This window comes from Lontra canadensis, unplaced genomic scaffold (genome assembly GCF_010015895.1).
Source record: "Lontra canadensis isolate GAN:19392208 unplaced genomic scaffold, GSC_riverotter_1.0 scaffold8, whole genome shotgun sequence".
NCBI lineage: Eukaryota > Metazoa > Chordata > Mammalia > Carnivora > Mustelidae > Lontra > Lontra canadensis.
Window position 1 is genome coordinate 13,510,023 of NW_022631002.1, and position 8,091 is coordinate 13,518,113.

Sequence of the window (8,091 nt, forward strand, 5' to 3'; positions counted from 1 at the left end):
GGTCTTTCATGTCCTGGGTTAAGTTTATTCTAAGTATTTTATTCTTTTGGTACAATTGTAAATGGAATTATTTTCTTAATTTCTCTTTCAGCTATTTCATTATTAGTGTATAGAAATGCAAAAGATAGCTGAATATTTTGCATCTTGCAACTTTACTCAGCTTATTACTTCTAATGTGTGTGTGTGTGTGTGTGTGTGTGTAATCTTAGAGTTTTCTATACATAATATGTCGTCTGCAAATAAGGACGTTTTAACTTCTTCCTTACCCATTTGGATGCTTTTTATTTATTTTTCTTGTCTGATTACTGTGGCTAGGACTTTCAGTACTAAGTTGAATTAAAGCAGTGAGAGTGGACATCCTTGTTTTGTTTCTGAGCTAAGAGCAAAATCTGTTTTTCACTTCTGAGTATATCAGCTGTGGGTGTGTCATATATTGCCTTTATTAAGTTGAGGTATGTTTCCTCTAAGCTTACTTTCTTGGAAGTTTTAATCATGAATGAATGTTGAATTTTTTCAAATGCTTTTTCTGCATTTATTGAGATGATCGTGTGATTTTTATCCCTCATTTTGTTAATGTGGTGTATCACATTGTTTTCTGGATATTGAGCCCTCCTCTCATATCCAGAATAAGTCATACTGAATGATCCTTTTAATGTATTGTTGAATGTCATTTACCAATATTTTGTTGAGGATTTTTGCATCTATGGTCATCAGGGATATTGCCTTACAATTTTTTTTGTTTGTTTGTTTGGGCTTTTTTTCCCAGTGTCTTTGTCTGGTTTTGGTATCAGGGTAATGCTGGTCTAATAGAATATATTTGGAAGCTTTCCTTCCTATTTTTTTTTGAGTAGTTTGAGGAGAATAGGTATTAACTCTTCTTTAAGGTTTGGTAGAATTCAAATGTGAATCCATCTGGTCCTGGACTTTTGTTTGTTAGGAGTTTTCTGATCACCAATTCCATTTCATTATTAGTAACTGGTCTGTTTTTCCAATTCAGTTTTGGAAGGTTGTATATTTCTTGGTATTTTTTCATTCTTCTAGGTAATTTATGATCCAATCTGTTGGCATATGGTTTTTCATAGTAGTCTCGTATAATCCTTTGCATTTCTGTGGTGTCAACTATTCTCTTTCTTTTTTTTTTATTTATTTTTATCTTTTTATTAACACATAATGTATTATTTGTTTCAGGGGTACAGGTCTGCGATTCATGAGTCTTACACACAATTCACAGAAAAATATGGAACACTTCATGAATTTCAATGTCATCCTTGCACAGGTCTCATGCTAATCTCTGTATCATTCCAGTTTTAGTATAAGTGCTGCCAAAGAGAGCACTATTCTCCTCTTTCACCTATGATTTTAATTATTTGAGTCCTCTTTTATTTTTCTTTGATGGGTCTGGCTAAAGGTTTATCAATTTTGTTTATCTTTTCAAAGAATCAGCTCTTGGTTTCATTCATCCTTTCTTTTTTTTTAAGATTTTATTTATTTATTTGACAGAGATCACAAGTAGGCAGAAAGGCAGGCAGAGAGAGAGGAGGAAGCAGGCTCCCTGCTGAGCAGAGAGCCCGATGCAGGGCTCAATCCCAGAACTCTGGGATCATGACCTGAGCCGAAGGCAGAGGCTTAACCCACTGAGCCACCCAGGCGCCCCTCTTTTTTTTTTTTTTAATCTTTCTCCACTTTATTGTAATTTTTAAAATTTCTTTTCAGCATAACAGTATTCATTGTTTTTGCACTACACCCAGTGCTCCATGCAATCCGTGCCCTCCTTAATACCCACCACCTTGTTCCCCCAACCTCCCACCCCCGGCCCCTTCAAGACCCTCAGGTTGTTTTTCAGAGTCCATAGTCTCTCATGGTTCAACTCCCCTTCCAATTTCCCTCAACTCCCTTCTCCTCTCCTTCTCCCCATGTCCTCCATGTTATTTGTTATGCTCCACAAATAAGTGAAACCATATGATAATTGACTCTCTCTGCTTGACTTATTTCACTCAGCATAATCTCTTCCAGTCCCGTCCATGTTACTACAAAAGTTGGGTATTCATCCTTTCTGATAGAGGCATAATACTCCATAGTGTATATGGACCACATCTTCCTTATCCATTTGTCCGTTGAAGGACATCTTGGTTCTTTCCACAGTTTGGCGACTGTGGCCATTGCTGCTATAAACATTGGGGTACAGATGGCCCTTCTTTTCACTACATCTGTATCTTTGGGGTAAATACCCAGTAGTGCAATTGCAGGGTCATAGGGAAGCTCTATTTTTAATTTCTTGAGGAATTTCCACACTGTTCTCCAAAGTGGCTGCACCAACTTGCATTCCCACCAACAGTGTAAGAGGATTCCCCTTTCTCCATATCCCCTCCAACACATGTTGTTTCCTGTCTTGCTAATTTTGGCCATTCTAACTGGTGTAAGGTGGTATCTCAATGTGGTTTTGATTTGAATCTCCTTGATGGCTAGTGATGATGAACATTTTTTCATGTGTCTGACAGCCATTTGTATGTCTTCATTGGAGAAGTGTCTGTTCATATCTTCTGCCCCTTCTTTGATATGATTATCTGTTTTGTGTGTGTTGAGTTTGAGGAGTTCTTTATAGATCCTGGATATCAACCTTTTGTCTGTACTGTCATTTGCAAAGTCAATGTACAGAAATCAGTGGCTTTCTTATACACTAACAATGAAAATACAGAAAGGGAAATTAGAGAATCGATTCCATTTGCTATAGCACCAAGAACCAGAAGATACCTGGGAATAAACCTAACCAAAGAGGTAAAGGATCTGTACTCGAGGAACTACAGAACACTCATGAAAGAAATGGAAGAAGACACAAAAAGATGGAAGACCATTCCATGCTCTTGGATTGGAAGAATAAACATTGTTAAAATGTCTATACTGCCTAGAGCAATCTATACTTTTAATGCCATTCCGATCAAAATTCCACCGGTATTTTTCAAAGAGCTGGAGCAAATAATCCTAAGATTTATATGGAATCAGATGAGACCCCAAATTGCTAAGGAAATGTTGAAAAACAAAAATAAAACTGGCGGCATCACGTTACCTGATTTCAAGCTTTACTACAAAGCTGTGATCATCAAGACAGCATGGTACTGGCATAAAAACAGACACATAGACCAGCGGAACAGAGTAGAGAGCCTAGATATGGACCCTCAACTCTATGGTCAAATAATCGTCAACAAAACAGGAAAAAAATATACAGTGGAAAAAAGACAGTCTCTTCAATAAATGGTGCTGGGAAAACTGGACAGCTATATGTAGAAGAATGAAACTCAACCATTCTCTTACACCGTACACAAAGATAAACTCGAAATGGATAAAAGACCTCAACGTGAGACAGGAATCCATCAGAATCCTAGAGGAGAACATAGGTAGTAACATATTCAATATCAGCCACAGCAACTTCTTTCAAGATATGTCTCCAAAGGCAAAGGAAACAAAAGCGAAAATGAACTTTTGGGACTTAATCAAGATCAAAAGCCTCTGCACAGCAAAGGAAACAGTCAACAAAACAAAGAGGCAACCCACGGAATGGGAGAAGACATTTGCAAATGACAGTACAGACAAAAGATTGATATCACTCATCTTTTCTATTTCTACTTCTCATAGTTCTACTCTGATCTTTATTATTTCCTTCCTTCTGTTAACCTTTTTCTTCTTTTTCTAGTTTCTTTAGGTATGAGGTTAGATTATTTGAAATTTTTCTTGATTCTTGAGGTAGGCCTATATCACTATAAACTTCCCTCCTAGAACTGCTTTCACTGCATCCCAAAGATTTTGGACTACTGTGTTTTCAATTTCATTTGTCTCCAAGTATTTTTTCTTTTCATCTTTGATTTCTTTGTTGACCCCCTTGTTGTTTAGGACCATGTCATTTATCTTCCAAATGTTTGTTTTTTCCAGTTTTATTATAGTAATTGATTTCTAGTGTTATACCATGAAAGCTGCTTGCTATGGTTTCAATCTCCTTAAATTTATTGAGACTCATTTTGTGGTCTGACATGTGATCTATTCTGAAGAATGTTCCACGTGCACTGGAAAAGAATGTATATTCTTTTGTTTAGAGGGGATGTTTTATATATGTATGTTCAGTCTATCTGGTCTAATGTGTCATTCAAAGACATTCTTTTTTTTTTTTTCAAAGACTTTATTTATTTGACAGACAGAGATCACAAGTAGGCAGAGAGCCCGATGCAGGGCTCGATCCCAGGACACTGGGATCATGACCTGAGCCAAAGGCAGAAGCTTTAACCCGCTGAGCCACCCAGACACCCCTCAAAGACATTCTTGATTGATTTTCTGATGGGTGATGTAAATAGGGTTCTACATTTGTTTCTGTTTTAAGATTTATTTATTTGTTTTAGAGAGAGGGGGAAGGAGTAGAGAGAGAGGGAGAGAGAAACCTAAGTTTCATGTGCTCAGCATGGAACCTGACACGGGGCTCGATTCCACCACCCCAAGACCAGACCCAAGCCAAAACCAAGAGTCCCATGCTCAACCGACTGTGCCATCCAGGGGCCCCTAGATCTGTTTTTAAGTTCAAGTACAGTTGTCACACAAGGTTACATTAGTTTCAGGTGTACAACATAATGATTCCACAAGTCCTAGATATTTTTGTAACTAAAGATTCTCTAGGTCATTCTGACCTTAATAGTGCCAGAAATGGAATTCTGTCTCCTAGTTAATTTGAAATTGTCACTTTCATTTTGTACCTAATTCCCGTATCTTTCTGAACCTTTGATGGAATGTTCTATTCTAGAACAAACATTTTTACAGTTCCTGATGTGCACTGCCAGCTTGCTTTCAGAAGGGCCAATTACCTCCCTATTGGTAATTGTTTGCAAATCCTGGGAGTTGTTTTCTAAAGAAATCTTTGCCAAATGGATTGCCAGGTGGATAAAGAAAATGGCTTTAAGTGTTGATGTTATTTCTGTCCCTTTTTATTTTGATGAGGGTGGTCATTTTCATCTATTTCTTTAGTTCTTGGTGTTTTGTGAGTTACCTGCTCATGTCCACTACCTGACTTAGAGGGTGACTCATTTTTTTCTTAGGTGAGAACCAGACCTAGGAAGTGACTGCAGGGGAGCAGCATAGCTGCTCTGAGATCACCTGCCCGGCCGCCTCTGTCTCAACCCAGCTGGCTCAGATTCAGGTTTACAGGTCAAAGAACAGCCAGAAGCACAGGATTTTGGTGGGTGGTCCTGCAAATAGTGCAGCTGACGCAGAATCTGCTGGGTTACGGGGGTGTGAAGGGGGGCAAGGGTGGCTCTATCAGGTCATCCACATGGACAGGCCCTCAGATTCAGTAGCTGACAACTGAACCTAGATCAGAAAGAAAAACAGCCAAAGCAAACAAGTTTTGGTAATTTCCCTCTTCTGTAGCTCATGTTTTCTCTCAGTAGAATCCTGAGGGTAAAAACAAATCAGAGGACCTACGTCTATTTAGGAAGACTTACTATTCTGCTCCTGGGCAGACAGGTTCCAATAAACTGTAGACATACTCAGATAAAGCTACACCAATCAGCCATAGTTACGACTTTCATTTAAAACCTAACAACTTGGGGGGCGCCTGGGTGGCTCAGTGGGTTAAGCCGCTGCCTTCGGCTCGGGTCGTGATCTCAGGGTCCTGGGATCGAGTCCCGCGTCGGGCTCCCTGCTCAGCAGGGAGTCTGCTTCCCTCTCTCTCTCTGCCTGCTTCTCTGTCTACTTGTGATCTCTCTCTGTCAAATAAATAAATAAAATCTTAAAAAAAAAAAACTAACAACTTGGGGCGTGTGGGTGGCTCAGTAGGTTAAAGCCTCTGCCTTTGGCTCAGATCATGATCCCAGGGTCCTGAGATCGAGCCCTGCGTGGGGCTCTCTGCTCAGCAGGGAGCCTGTTTCCAGGATTCCATCCAGGAGTCCATGTTACATTTAGCAGTCATGTCCCCTGAATCTAATCTGAGATAGCTTCTCAGACGTTCCTTATTTTTCATGACCTTGGCGTATAAATTATTCCTCAATTTGGGTCTGTCTGATGTTTCTTTTATGGTTAGAAGGGAAGATTACTTGAACTATTATTAATGTTAAGGGCTCTAAAAGTGAAAAAGAAAGTAATCTGTCATCTGTTTGCTGACTGAAATGCCTGCTGGCCATTCTATTTTGGTTTGTTCTCTACATAACTATTAAACCATGCTCCACTAACTCAGTCATTTTTCTTTTATGAGAACTTGGGTTTTTTCATTTGTGGATGGCTAGAACCTCAATCTGACTCCAATTCTTAGCATTCTTAGGAAGAGTGTCATTTGTACTTACAGAGAAAGGTCTAAATAAACAGGCCCAGATTCCTGGGAAATAATGTGTGTTCTTCACATTCTGATGTCCAGAATAATCCAGAGTTTATTTTTTAAAAAATATTTTATTTAGGAAAACCCAAAAGACTCCACTCCAAAACTGCTAGAACTTGTACAGGAATTCAGTAAAGTGTCAGGATATAAAATCAATGCACAGAAATCAGTTGCATTTCTCTACACCAACAACAAGACAGAAGAAAGAGAAATTAAGGAGTCAATCCCATTTATAATTGCACCCAAAACTATAAGATACCTAGGAATAAACCTAACCAAAGAGGCTAAGAATCTATATTCAGAAAACTATAAAGTACTCCTGAAAGAAATTGAGGAAGACACAAAGAAATGGAAAAATGTTCCATGCTCCTGGATTGGAAGAATAAATATTGTGAAAATGTCTATGCTACCTAAAGCAATCTACACATTTAATGCAATTCCTATCAAAGTACCATCCATTTTTTTCAAAGAAATGGAACAAATAATCCTAAAATTTATATGGAACCAGAAAAGACCTTGAATAGCCAAAGGAATATTGAAAAAGAAAGCCAAAGTTGGTGGCATCACAATTCCGGACTTCAAGCTCTATTACAAAGCTGTCATCATCAAGACAGCATGGTACTGGCACAAAAACAGACACATAGATCAATGGAACAGAATAGAGAGCCCAGAAATAGACCCTCAACTCTATGGTCAACTAATCTTTGACAAAGCAGGAAAGAATGTCCAATGGAAAAAAGACAGCCTCTTCAATAAATGGTGTTGGGAAAACTGGACAGCAACATGCAGAAAAATGAAATTGGATCATTTCCTTACACCACACACGAAAATAGACTCAAAATGGATGAAGGACCTCAATGTGAGAAAGGAATCCATCAAAATCCTTGAGGAGAACACAGGCAGCCACCTCTTTGACCTCAGCCACAGCAACATTTTCCTAGGAACATCGCCAAAGGAAACGGAAGCAAGGGCAAAAATGAACTATTGGGATTTCATCAAGATCAAAAGCTTTTGCACAGCTAAGGAAACAGTTAATAAAACCAAAAGGCAACTGACAGAATGGGAGAAGATATTTGCAAATGACATATCAGATAAAGGGCTAGTGTCCAAAATCTATAAAGAACTTCTCAAACTCAACACCCAAAGAACAAATAATCAAATCAAGAAATGGGCAGAAGACATGAACAGACATTTCTGCAAAGAAGAAATCCAGATGGCCAACAGACACATGAAAAAGTGCTCCATATCACTCGGCATCAGGGAAATACAAATCAAAACCACAATGAGATATCACCTCACACCAGTCAGAATGGCTAAAATTAACAAGTCAGGAAATGACAGATGCTGGCGAGGATGCGGAGAAAGGGGAACCCTCCTACACAGTTGGTGGGAATGCAAGCTGGTGCAACCACTCTGGAAAATGGCATGGAGGTTCCTCAAAATGTTGAAAATAGAACTACCCTCTGACCCAGCAATTGCACTACTGGGTATTTACCCTAAAGATACAAACGTAGTGATCCGAAGGGGCACGTGCACCCGAATGTTTATAGCAGCAATGTCTACAATAGCCAAACTATGGAAAGAACCTAGATGTCCATCAACAGATGAATGGATAAAGAAGATGTGGTATATATACACAATGGAATACTATGCAGCCATCAGAAGAAATGAAATCTTGCCATTTGCAACAACGTGGATGGAACTAGAGGGTATCATGCTTAGTGAAATAAGTCAATTGGAGAAAA

The 8,091-nt window shown here is 38.9% G+C and overlaps 1 non-coding gene across 1 annotated transcript; it reads right to left on the reverse strand.

The window, feature by feature from the left end:
- Nucleotides 1–1,231: 1,231 nt before the first annotated feature.
- On the reverse strand, nt 1,232–1,335 carry LOC116866006. Its single transcript, XR_004382301.1, has one exon. It is a non-coding gene; the product is annotated as a U6 spliceosomal RNA (small nuclear RNA).
- Nucleotides 1,336–8,091: the final 6,756 nt, after the last annotated feature.